The 13939-nt window shown below is 41.4% G+C and overlaps 1 protein-coding gene across 2 annotated transcripts in view; it reads left to right on the forward strand.

Annotated features, from left to right (window-relative positions):
- The first annotated feature begins 1355 nt into the window (after positions 1-1355).
- Positions 1356-13939, forward strand: part of Lypd6b (LY6/PLAUR domain containing 6B) — a 57441-nt gene continuing 44857 nt past the window's right edge. For both annotated transcript variants that reach the window (XM_023721404.1, XM_012515887.2), the window contains exon 1: positions 1356-1421. The gene's annotated coding sequence lies outside the window, so the exon portion shown is untranslated. The remainder of the gene's footprint in view (positions 1422-13939) is intronic.

Below are 13939 nucleotides of genomic sequence, written 5' to 3' on the forward strand. Positions count from 1 at the left end.
GTCAGGGGACAGGCAACGTGGGGACAGAATTCATGTTTCGGTGATAAAAGTACCCTGGAAATGGACAATGGCAACAGTTACACAGCATTGCAAAGGTACTCAGTGCCACTGAACTGCATACTTTAGAATGGTTAAAACTGTAAAGTTTTTATAATGTATATTTTATCATCATAAAAAAGGTTTTAAAATTGATTCTAATGCAGAAGGGTATATGAGACACACAAATTCACAAATATAAGAGCTGAGCTCTTTATGCTTAGATATACATCACTTAAGCTTAGCAATCGGCTTGTGGACATTTTCTCTGTGGATCTGCCCCTAATGAGCCATAGAGGAAACCTTGCCTCCAGGGCGTTGCCAGGGCTGTAGCCTCAGACAGAGCTGTCCTAATTCTTACTCACCTTTGTGTCAGGAGGGGTCAAGCCAAGAAGGTCAGCTTGCTGTATGCGTGCTTTCGTGGCCCCCACTCCTTTTTCCCCTCGCTACATCACTTCAGTGAATTGTGCTTTGGCTTCGCGTCTCTCCTGAGGCAGAATGCCTTGTAGTGGGACCTCAGTTTTTCTCTAAGCACTTCAGCTAATTGAATGAGGCCCACCCACACTATGAAGGATCTGCTTTAGTCTGCTGATTTAAATGTTAATCACATTTAAAAAATATCTTCACAATGACAGCTGAACTGATGTTTGACTAAACAACTGGGAACCATTGCCTTGCCAAGTTGATGCATAAAATTAACCATCACAGATAGGGATACATCCATAATAGACTTTTTACATTTTTTTAAAAATTAAAATTACCTTTTATATTTGCTTACTTGAGTACATGTAGGAAAGGAGTCCGGGTCCCTCCCACCTCTTCATCTAGGTTCAAGGCTCATGCTGTCATTATTTCATCAGCTAGTAGGGCTGGCTTCCAAACCATGTTGGTTAAATTGCATAGAGTATTCATTGTGAATGTGTTGAACGTGTGAATGTGTGAATGCTGTGGCCTGCCAAATCCCCTGTATAAGTCAGTGCTACAGAGAGTTTTGCCAGCCCTTTTGTAAACAGCCATTTTTGTGGAGGGATGTGATGAGGTGTATGATTTCACCAATTATTACCATTCCCAATTAGACTGAGCCCAGGTGCGTGTTCATAAAACGTTAGCTCACTTGCCTCTGTAACACTAACGGCTCCATCTTGATTTCATTCTGGGATTTCATGCATTTGCTACTGTTTGGTTGATCACATTGTTGTTGTTCTGTTCTGAAAGGTCTTCAAACATCGGGAGACCTGCTCTTGGTTAGGAAACATTCTAGGTGCTTGGGAATGTAATGCATCAGCAGCCGTAGCTCTTACTGTGTTTTTCTTTGGTAGGCTGAGAACGCTGGGTCCATACTCGCTGTTTCCGAGTGGAGCCTGACAACTGCACTCTTTTTTAAGGTAAGAATTGCAGCTGTTATGGACAGCACTCAGATTCTCATGGGGAGCTCTGATTAAGTTGTTGGAGATCCAAGTAGACTTGTGAATGTGTTAGGAATGAGTGTTTTCCCCATCTTCTAGGCAGTTTGCTAGTTTTCTATTTCTTTCTAACACTTCACTGCTCACCTTGGTACTAGGATTTGAAAGTCTGGCTTAGTTTACAAGGTTTCTGATGAACCAAAGCAGGAAGCCTTGAAGCCTAGGAAATGGTTAGAGGATGAAAGACTTCTCCGCTTACCACAACAGAGAGAACCCACCCAGAGTAACCTTCCCATTGCCTGGGGTGAAAGCATGTGGGGATGGGGTTGATGCTCAAAAGTATATCAGATAAAATACATTGCTGACTGCACTTTGTATGTATGGGCACTAATTATTAAGTGTTTGTAATAATTATTAAGTGTTTGAACACTTAAGTGTTCAGGCTTAGAAAATATTTATTCATCCAAAACAGGACGAAAGTGTTTCCCAAATAAAGAAGAAATGGTAATGTAGATGTGGGCACATGTAAAGTTGTTTCAATGGTGATGATTTTTTTACTTCACTCATTTCTACTTTTAACTTAAGATGTAGTGCTTAATACAGAGGTTGACTAGATTAGACTGTTAGATCAGTCTCCATTTCCTTAGCTGAAAAAAAAAATTCAGATCCTAGGTCTGGTTTGCCAAGGTCATGCTGCAAATGCCAAGGAATACCTTCATGAGGGCTGGGGACTGACCCTGACAGCTGAGTTATCCTGCCTCCCCAGCTGGCAGGGCTGTCAGTTCTCAGCCCAGAGGCTCTGCCTTGCAAGCAGACCTCCCACCTTGCATCTGTTGGGTGGAAGGGAGGAAGCAAACACCCAAAGGAAATTGTCTGCTGTTATGAGCTGATTGGGCTATGGCAATGTTTACATTCCTTTTTCTTGTCGAAAGACCAAACTGAATATTATTTATTATCATCCATGTTTGTTAATGATAATTATATGTTTCAAGACAAAGCAGAATTCTGTAAAATGCCTATTCAGATGTCTTACTCTTTGCCTTTATAAATGGATGACATTGTACTACCCTAATTAGGCCAAGAAAACAAGTAGGAATCTGTATATTATCATCACTACTCTCCCCAGGGCATACTGGGTGGTGTGAGCAGTTTCTTCAATTTAAGAGTCTGCTATTAACAAACCTAAAGTGCATGAACATCAGAAGGGTGGCCAAGCAGATGTGCCACAGAGTGCAGGGGGTCATCCTCTCCAGCAAAGAGCTGAATTTTTTTGTTAATAAAAATATTAACCACTGTACTGCACTTGATTGCTATGACAATAATAATAATGAGGACAAAAATTACAATTATAATTGTAGCTATCACCATCATGATAACAGGTGCTTATTGGTCCCATTTTCTGCCAAGCACCAGAGTCGGCATTATATATGTGTTATTTCTTTTAATCTGCCTGGCACTCCAGGGAGGAGGGTCTTAGTGATGCCTGACTTTCACAGTTGAGGAAACTGAGGTTTTAAGAGATTAGGTCAATTGCCCAAAGTTAGACAGTCAAACAAAAAAGGAGGAGTACTGGGATGTAGCCCACGGAGAAACATAACAAGGCCAGCAGCATGGAGATCGAATGCCACATATCTGGACCACAGTTAATTCTCCCTGACTCCCTTGATCCTTACCTGGTATGTTCATGCCATGGAAGCTATCAGTTTATGTCAGTGTACAGTTAAAGCTACTTCTGCAGAAGCCAGACTTGTCATTTCTGGCCCTACATTCTACATAGACCTAAAGGAGCCAGTTCCTTCATTCCCACCACAATTCCCACAGAAGCTTACCTTGGCATGATCTTGGTACAGCGATCTTACCTCCTTCTCTCCAGGCTTGACCATTAGCTGGCATTAGCTTTTTCTAAGCTGGTGCGTTGACTTCAATGCCCTTTCTGGCCTTAGGTGAGTGGGGTGAGAGCTTGAAAGTTCCATGTAGTAGTTGGTAAACTTGCTGATAACTAGAGAAGTGTCTTGGTTTTACATAGGTGCATTTTTATTTTAAATGCTAGGGGTAACAAAGCCTCATTTGTGTAGGGTGATCTTGTAGTTATATGTTGCATCATAAACTACCTCATACTAATAGCCTAAAACAACAAGGGCTTTATTTGCTTCTGATTCTGTGCGATAGCCATTTGTACTGGGTTCAGCTGAGTGGTCTTTTGGTTAGTCTCACCTGGGTCCCTTATGCCATGTCCTTGGCTGATGACCAGGAGCTGTTTGGTTTAGGGGACCTCAGGTGGGCTAGCATCTCAGACATGTGGTCTCCTTCTCAGGGAGGCTGACTTGAACTCCTGCACATGACAAACTGTCAATAGAACAAAAGCAGAAGGTGCAAGCTTGAAGTTGGGTCTCAGAAATCAAACTGCCACACTCCTGCCCCATTCTGTTGGTCAGAGTCACATAGCCTGGCCAGATTCAAAGGAAGGTGGTTGCAAATGGAACCTACTTTCTAATGGGAGTAGCTACAAATAATTAATGACCATTTAACATTTATCACAGGCTCTTAACTTTGATATGAAAGCAATCTGAAATTATTTCATTTTAAAGTTATTTTATATTTAAATAACCCTGGAATAGGAATGATCTCACTAAGAAAAGAAGCCTGGAAAACACGGCTGAAGTAATATGACCCCCAAAATATAATAATAAGGAAAACAATAGGAAAGTAGTATTTTTCTTACTATATACCAAGCACTGTTTTAAGTCCTTTACATGCCATAACTCATTTAATCATTATAAAATCTTATGAGCTGCTGTTATTTTTATTGCTGTTTCATAGGCAAGAATATTGAAGCACTTCCTCAAAGTTGTCGAGCACCTCAACTGACAGCTTAGGAGCCAAGCTGAGATCCCACCCAGAAGATCAGGGCATTAACCCCAAGTGGATCTCAAGTTAGTGGGAAGAAAATCTTCCTGAATCTTCACAGAATTCTCTTTGCACCATGTGGCTTTTATAGAGATAGTGGGGCTAGCTATTTGTGAAGGTCACTAGGGCTTTCTGGGTACAGTTAGGTGAGCAAAAATGTGTATCTTGATGATTCCTGAACAATCTCCCATTGTGGGAGATTGTTCAGGAATCATCAAGATACACACTGATCCTTTTAGAATCAAGATACTCAGAAGAGAGTGCTTCTCCTAGGCCTAACAGGGTCTGCTGGACTGGTGGGAGGCAGTTTGCTTTTGCTGTAGAAGCATCTGAAGAGTGAGAGTTTTGAATAATGCCCTCTGCACCCTTTCAGCTACCCTATTGGTTTGAGCTTTAATCAGAATAATGCAGCCCCAAAGCAAAGAATGTTGTGTTTATTTAGCTTTTGTTTAAGGACTACTCCAGGGAAAGGGTGGGTTGACAGCCTTCTTATATAGCATTTGTAGAACTAAATTCCACCCCATTTCCAGTTAGTACAGGTGTCTTATCTGAGGAAAATGATAAATTTTGTTGACATTTCTGAGGTGGTCCTTCCTACCACACATGAAGTGGCCCAATGTCCATATCTGAACAGTGAGAACCCTTGATTTTTGCTTCAGTTTGAGTGTTGTAGAACATGTTTAATGGCCAGGATTAGATATCTTACTTTGTACTTAACACTAGAGTGGGGAAGAGACAACGAGTGTCAGGCTCAGGAGTGTCAGGCTCAAGGAAAGTCACTCAACCTATCTAAAAATCTCTTCTGCCCCACACTGAACCCTCTTCTCTGGACTCCACAACTAACCTCCTAGTCATGTTCTCTTCTTTTTATGTTGATTCAGTAACCATGAGTGAATACTCCCTTGTTGCTGGGGTTGGAGTTTGACACCGTTTTCCTACTTCAGAATGTGAGCTGCATCTGACTGGGTGGTGGACAACTGACCATACACGGCCCACCAGAGATGAAAGAATATGGATGGGGCAGGGACCAGGGAGAGCACTGCTGCCGACTCCCAGCGTTTCACTCGGGAACTTCTATGGGGGACAGTTTTCCTGAGACCTGAGCACCAAATCCTTGGGGATATTTGATTCATAACATTGAAAACTGTTTCCCTTTGACTGATCTTGAAGATCTTACAGTTCTCAGCCACATTACGTGTTTGTTCCTTATGGATGTTCACTTCCTTTTCTGCTTTTTCAAATCCACTGGACCCTTGTGTGCCCTAGTGTAGAAACTGAAACCTGCCAGGCAGGTCTCTCCAACAGAGATGGGGCTGCTCTCCTTCCAGACAGTGCTTTATAGTGTGCTGTTGCAGCTGAGTAACTCAGCCTGCCTTAGACAGAATGGCTCAGGACAGACCACAGGCAGGAAGTGTCTTTTTCAGAGCCTTTAGGGTTGTTCTTTCCTCACCATAAACTTAACTGCTTCCTGCAAAGTGTCTGGCTAATAAACCTGTGAGCCCTTAGCTCCCTCCTCTGTGGTCACCCAGGACCATCAAAGCTTGTGGCTTTGCTTTTCTGCAGGTTTGGCTGATTAGCATGTGATTTGGCACTGGCTTGTACTGACCTCAACTGTTCTGGGGAAGTAGGTTTCTGTTCAGCAGTATGAATGATAAAGGTGCCTGGGGAAGGATATGAGAGTGGGCCTTGGGTGAGTGAGGTAAGCGGGGCAGCAGGCAAACAAGCAGGCTTGGTTTGGTGGGCTTAGAGCATTGTGGTCCACCACAGCATCCTCACATGCATGAAAAAGTCCTTGTGTCTCTTGAATGGGAGGGCTCACTCGCCTTGTCTCCAGGGAGGATATTACAGATGTGGTATTTCCTTGATTTCTCCGTGGTGTGACTCACCCTAGGATTGCTGTATTTAATTGTCCTTTTTGTTGGTTTTATGACCAATACTGTAGGAAGACAATACTTGAAAGTTTGTGGAGGCTCTTCCCTTTTTTTCCTTACAGTGAAGACGATTATGTAATAATAAACATAAAGGGAGTGAAAACAAAAGCTCAAGGCTGGCTCTTGGCAAGGATGAGGAAGCTAGGGAAGGGCTTGGAGTGGTTAGAATGTAAACGTAAACATCTGCATGGCTTCTGTCATCAGGGTCCACCCCACAGCCCTGCCACTTCAGCCACTTTCTTATCTTTGGTGGCTCTTCATTAGCAGCTGTTATCAACAAGCCAACCAAAGCACAGCATTCCAAATTTAACCTTAAGCTGCTCTTGGAATTTCACCCTCCAAAAGTATTTCTTGACTAGAGATGAAAACTTCCTCTGTGCCTCAACGCGACAAGCCCATGCATGACTTGCTGTTTGCACTGTGACTGCTCTCCATATCTAACCTCTTAACACTGAGTTCTCTCTTGTGATTAGCTCGCCGTCTTCTGTGCCTCTTTCTCAAAACATGGTTCCTTGTTAGGATAAAAGGGGTGAAGATTGTTATTCTGGGAAAGATCTGTGCAGCTGCCCTGTGTAGCAGCTGCCCCTTGTGGCTGCACAGATGAATGAAGGATGAATGGATTTGGATGGTAAGGTAACCTCCAGCAAAAATCCCCCAGGCCTCACTGCTCTTTTTCAGTAAACTTCAGGTATGCTTTGATCAGCTCTGTAGTTGAGCCCTTTTTTTTTTTTTTTCATACATAAGTTTGCTTTGGAGTCTTAGCAATATACCCAGACAGATTATTGCCAAAATCACACATGGTATGAACTGGTTTAGGTATTATCCGACGCAACTCTAACATGAGGAAATTATGTAGACCAGTGATGCTGAACCTTTTGGAGACTGAGTGCCCACACTGCAACCTAAAACCCACTTATTTATCACCAAGTGCCAACACTGCAATTAAACCTGAATACTGAGGTTTTAGTTTAGAAAGAACAACTGTTATACGATGCTCGGCTGCTGAGGCAACTTGGCTTGGGTGCCAACAGAGAGGCTTTGTGCGCCGGCAGCGGCACCGATGCCATAGGTTCACCACCACTGCATAGACAGTTCCTTGCTATCTACTAAATTGGTGCACTTTCTATATTTTTAATGAGCGATTTATTTATTAAACAATATTCTAACATATCTCTCCCCAAAGGACAATTTCTGATTTTATGAATAATTTCTAATAAGAAATTAAAATAATGCCTTACAGAAAGTAGTGGGGGTATGCATAGGATTAGGAAGTGAGCCTTTGTGCTTGGGTATGACTCTGGAAGGGATAAGGTTCACATTACCAAGTTTTTAAACTGAACTGCCTGTGTAAGGCTTTTATTTCCCTTGGTCAGCTTGTTTGTTGACTTTATGTCAGTCAGACTGAGACAGTGACCAAGACCAGAGAATCAGGCTATGTTGCCCCAGATTTATCTCCTGAGAGTTACAGACATCTTCCCTGCCATTCTTGCTGTCTCAGTTCATCACTGTTATCACCAGAAGCTGAAAGGATAGTTCTGGGGATAGCTTTTCTTCAACTGGGAGCTGAAATTCAGGCTTAAGTACACGGTTTTAAGATGTTAGGGAGGAAAGTGACATTGATTTATTTGTTCTGTTCTTGGCTAGCCTGGGAAACCTGCCCCATCAGGTAATGAACCAGTGCTCTTATCCTAACGAGCAACTTCAAGGGAACATTACTCATCCCATCATTACCATCTCCTGAGTCATTCGGGCCTGCACATATTCATTTTCACTGAGTAAGTCTGTGGGCAACAAGCATTTGGGGGCCAATGTTCCTGTTTCATAATATGAGCTACAGAAATGTGCCTCAGACATGGAGCCATGGACTATTGTAGAGAGCTATTGTGTAGGTCCCCACCTTCAGCCATACATCCGCTTGAGAAATCATGTCAGCTAGTGTCATCACAAGTGGGTGTCTTAATGGTCAGTGTAGAATGGTCACAATGAGTGAGCTGACTCTCTAGCCTGCTTACCTTTGGCCTCAAAGACATGGATACAGCTATGAACCTGGACGGTGATTTGGGTGCACATCTGGCTTGTGCCTTCTTAGTATGCTGCATGTTGGACACTGAATAGTCAGTAGGGATCATAGTAGAGCCTGTGTTTGTGACAGTGCTGAGAGGCCTCCACACTCAACACATGCCATCAGAGAGGCAGCTGGAGTCTTTTCCATTTTATAAATATCATCTGTCTCCTGTCTTACCACCATTCTCTGTACTATTCTTAGGTCTTTTTTTTAATATGATTTGTGTGACAAATAGGCTACTAAATTATCCCAGATCAATCATGATGCCTGGTTATAAGATCAATATTGATTGGCATGTGTGTTCAGTTCATTTCAGACCTCAGTTAATTTGGGGATTCTTAATATCCATCCATATTCATTATAGATTGGGAGCTGTATTTGGAGACAGAGTAGAATCATGCTGTGTTTGCAGGATAGCTTGACATGTAGAAAATAGAAAGGAGTTATTCAAAGCAGAACGATGGCTCAAGTGTGTGGGGTTGTAGAAAATCCTACCTCTTCTGCAAATTCTTAGCTAATCCTTCCTGGGTTTAAATAAAATCAACATTCACTAGTATAATAACTACTCTGTCACCCATGTCTATCTCTAGGCACTTGAAATACATCACTGAACAACATCAGAATTAATCCAGGGCCCTTTTGACTACAGACTGAGCTTCTTGGGACAGGAATCTTGTTTTCCTTTTCTTCAATTCCTAGGATTAAGAAAAAGCATTGTATTAAACAGGCACGTGTGAAATAATTAGTAGCTATGGAAATAACACACGTGGTGCCCCATCAGTGTGGGCAGCGCATCCCGCAGGTCGCAGTCCGACGCAGACCTGGCTCTGGTCAGGCGGCGGCCCTGGGATTCGTGCATGGGTGGTGGAGATGTGTGCCCCGGAGCAGGTTGACTTTTACTGCGGACCATGACTCCTGTGTTGAAATAGGAAGGCTCAGCCCAGACAAATGCTAAGGAAACAACACCAGCTCTTTTATTACTCTCCACAACATTTACGGGCAAGTGCTATTGGATGCCCGTATCCTTGAGGCATGCTGACAGTCATTTTAATGATTTATTTTCCTTTTCACAACCAAAAAACAAATAAAATATTTTATCACCTTTTGGGCAGACTTGATGTCTTTCTCTTCATTTCATCACTTTCTGGGTCTATAAAATTTCCCTTACCTTTCAGTTTTTATAACTCACAGATAGGCATTCTGCTTGTCTCATTCCTTGTGTGGGGATTTTTTTTTTTTTTTTAAATAAATCCTGGTAGCTTTTTTTTTCTTCTTCTCTTTTTGGCTCTGTATCGCAGCCTAGTTTTGCTTTCGCATTTTTAATGCTGAATTGATACAGCACGTGATGGTGTCAAGTTCAGTGACACAACCTGGACATCTGCTTCTTCCTAATTGGATATGGATGGACATTCCAAAGGCGGTCAAGATCATCTCAGAGTGATGGTCTGGGATTAACAAGTAGCTGGGAAAGCATCAGCTAGGGGTGCATTGTGAGTCTGTGGCTGGTCCATCCATCCCAAGGTAAGTATCATCCAATCCTCACTGGGCCTGGGTAGAATGAAAAGGGAAAGAAAAGTTGGGTTTGCCTTCCCACCTGCCCTCTGTGCTCTGGGTCCTCAGGCATTCAAACCACGTTAGGGTTTATAACGCTGTTTCACTTGCTCTCAGGTCTTTCAGTTCTACATCTAGTTTCTAGGGTCTTAAGTTTATAGATGGCAGATCATGGCATTTCTCAGCCTCCACAACTGCATGAGCCATGGCCATGGCTTGTGATGTGTAGGCAGATGCAGGGGCCGGGGATTGGATCCCCAGCCTGCTGTGCTGGCCCTGCCCCTGGGCATGCTGAGCCAGCGACTGAGACTGGACATGGTGGAGCATGCCTATAATCCCAGAACTTGGGAGGGTGAATATAGGAGGACCACTATGAGTCTGATCTGTGTAATGAGGCCCCGTAGACCCTGTACTAAATACATAAAAGTAAATAAATAAAAATAAAAAATAAAATTATTTCTAAGATTCATAGAAACTGTCTTAAAAGGCTTGGTCATTCTGATAAAAAAATGTTTCACTTTAGATTTTACCTGATATTGACTTCAGTTTGATGCTTTAGTCTTACTTTTTATTACGAAACATAGTGACTGCCTTTCCTGGCTTCGTGCCATCATTGGATTTGATAACAAGTCTTATCTTTATTCAAATAGTTGGTACAAATATTCAACAGAATAAATAAAAGCAGAGCTCGATGTCACACTGCCAGAATATTCGATGTGGAGCCCTATCTAGCACAAGCATTATTTGGCAGTTCACAATTTGCCATCCTTTCCAAAGAATCAAAATTTTGTGTATTGCCACTAAATTCAGGTCATATATGGAATCCCATTGATTTAATAGCCTGGATCCATGTTATAACGGAAGATAATTTATTACTTTGGTTATCCCATCTTAAACTTAATAAATCTTTCTTTTCTACTTGTTCACAAACCAAAGCATCTTAATTTTTTTGCCTTCATTTATTTATTCAAAAAGATGTTATCTCTATCCAGTAGAAAAGTTTGAAATCAAAATATAAGAAATAAAGCCATGCTGTTAAGTTAAGCTGTGGGGGACTCAGGTCAATAATTTCTGACATTGCCAGTTAAACAGAAGACCCAATGCTATTATGGGCTACTGGACTCTTTTAGAATATTTTGCTGAGTTTACACACCTATAATATTCAATAATGGAACTTAGAAAAAATGGGGTATACCGATGAATGTCCATTTTGTATCTGTGTATTCAAAGAGGTTGGGATAGATATATAGTTGCATTCTCTTAATGAATAGAATGATTTGTTCTAATGGTGTTTGTAAATAGGATCACAAGTCCGCATCTTGTACAGCAATTAACCACTAAGAAGAATATATGCAGTGTATTATTTGTTGAAACTGTACTTTCGATTTGATTTGAAACTGTCTCATTGCTATCTGTTTATCAATAAAACTTTGAAAAAAATAAAATAAAAATAAAAAAATAAAAAAAATAAATAAAAAGCAACTTTTACCAAGCCAAAAAAAAAAAAAAAAAAAGATGTTATCTCCCAAATCTTTAGTGTCTATGATTTTTGCCTTCAGAATATTCATAGTTAAGATAAGGTACAAGTTATATAATTATAATGATCTTGATAAAATACACAAATGTGTGTTTGTGTTGCTTGTATAATAACAATTGAGTTTTACAAATATAATATTGTATATATAACACTTAGAAGATATCTGTCCAGACAACTGCCTAGTGAGCTCAGGACAGGAGAAGTAATATTGGATCTGGATCTTACAAAATAAGGAGTTCACGGTTTGTTTTAGAAAAGGTGGAAGGATGGCCAAGGAGATAGCTCAGCGGCATAAATGCAAGGTCATAAGTTCAATTCCCGGTACTCGGGGGAGGGGAAAGGGTGGAAGGGCATTCAAAGAAGGAATGAAACCCCCATTGGTCAGCTGCCAGGACCTAGCCCTGGCATGCTGGCTGGCACAGCCTCATACGCCCAAACCTTTGGTTTGCATTTAGTCATGTTACCTATTGACTTTCTTGCCTTCATCTCAAATATATGACTCAGAAACTTCCAAACTGTCTCTTATCTTTTAATTTGGTAGGGCATTCAGGTTACACAGGGATCAATCAGCAGTTCACAGGGTTTGTCTGGTGGCCACCTACATCCTAGTGTGACGGCCACCCCATGGACTTCATAAAAAGTAATAGGACAATGACTCAAAGAGCTCACATGCAGCCATGGAGAATGCATACCTGAAAAACTTTAAAAATTGGAATAGCACTTATACTTTAAATCAGCAACAACTCTACTTAAAATATCCCTTCCTCTGAACACACACTCACTCAGTGCTCCAAATCATCTAACCATCCTTACTTTGAAATGTCTCCCCTGCCTTCATTCTTAGTTGAATTGTTTGTGAAGTTTTCAGGTGAATCAATTCAGCTGCATTTGCGTTTTATACAACATGAGAAATTTCAGGTATTACAAGTGGAGAGCTGAGAATTGAATGTACAGCTGCTGTTTTAAATTGTAGGTGGAACTGGCAGCATTGGTACTTAGAGAAATGTCCCCTGAAGCATGTGACCGGAGTAAATCTGATCAGTGTCGCACAGAGAGAATAGACCTGGAACTTGCCTTTGCTATTTTCTTCCAATGCGTTTCCAACTACATACATGGGGAAATGTTTTTACTTTTTCATTGTTGGGCCTCTATTTCTATCAAACATGTAGCCAGTTGGTATTAACTCATGAAGCTGACTAGGATTCTCTCTCTCTCTCTCTCTCTCTCTCTCTCTCTCTCTCTCTCTCTCCTATCTATCAATAAAGAGAGATGTTTATTATATCTGCTTGCCCTAGCTCTTTTTCCACCTGGCCATTTTTCCTGTCACTTATTCCCCACTCACTTTGTTTCTCTGGAGCCAGGAATGTTGCCTTTTTGTAAAGAAAATGGACGCAAATTACTAGTGGTGATGAAGCAACTCATGCACTGCTTTTTGGCTTAGAGGACAGATGTTTTGGGAGTCAGCAGCAGGGTCCTTTGCCATGGGCTCTGCAAGAGATGGGAAGGGGTGGCTCACGTCCTGTGAGCCAGGCACTTCATTATGCATTCCCTGAAGGAGAAGCTCCTGCGGGCGACTGCACTGTGCCTTCCGTAGCACTGATGGGGCTCAACTACATCTGCCACCTGAGTAACAAGAAATCTCGGACCGTGTCATCTTCTTACACAACCTGGCACCATCTCCCTGCTGCCAGTTTTTCTTTTCTATACTTGAAAATGAAAAGCTAAAAGAGAGCTAATGTTTATCAAACACTTACTACATGACAGATACTGTGAAGGACAATTTATCATTAATTCATTGGATTCTCTTTGTTTCTTTTCCTTTATACCTGATCGTATCTCTGAAATTTAACTATTGTTTCCCTGATCTAGTGATGAGGAAACTGAGACTACAAGAAGTGGGGCGTTTGCTGAGGCTAAGTAGTTACTAATAATACCTACGTGATAATCAGACCCTAGATCCAGGACCTGAACAAGGTATTCCAATTAAATCCAAGATCCTTAAGAAAACTTCTTGTCTTCCATTAGGTGAAAGATTTAATACTAAGGCTAAGAAGCAATTACGCATCTGCACAATTTTTTAATTACATCATACAATGGTTCATTGTTCTTTCCTCTACTGCTGTCCAATAATGTCAAAGCTTTAATTTTTATTTTTGTGTTTTGAAAATCTAAGATATTATAAAGACAGCACCTTGCCCCCAACTATGATTTCTAGGGCAGCACAAAATTAACTGAAAGCCAATTTGCTGTCATGTTACTCTTCCCTCTCCCTTCATAAGATTGGATATCTATCTACCTGTGTGTCTGTCCTTTCAGTTCCAAAAAACAAAACAGGGGCCCAGGTTCTGCAGTGTAGCCCCTTTCACAAAGCAAGATGGCCACATTGAAGAACTTGCTTCTCCAGCAATTCCAGACACTGGCAGCTAACTGACTTTGCTTTGGAAATTTTATTTTCTGTTAAATTTAAGAAATGCTTTTAATGCCTTTCATCCCATACTAATGCACTGTC

This window comes from Octodon degus, unplaced genomic scaffold (assembly GCF_000260255.1).
Source record: "Octodon degus isolate 3935 unplaced genomic scaffold, OctDeg1.0 scaffold00082, whole genome shotgun sequence".
Lineage (NCBI taxonomy): Eukaryota > Metazoa > Chordata > Mammalia > Rodentia > Octodontidae > Octodon > Octodon degus.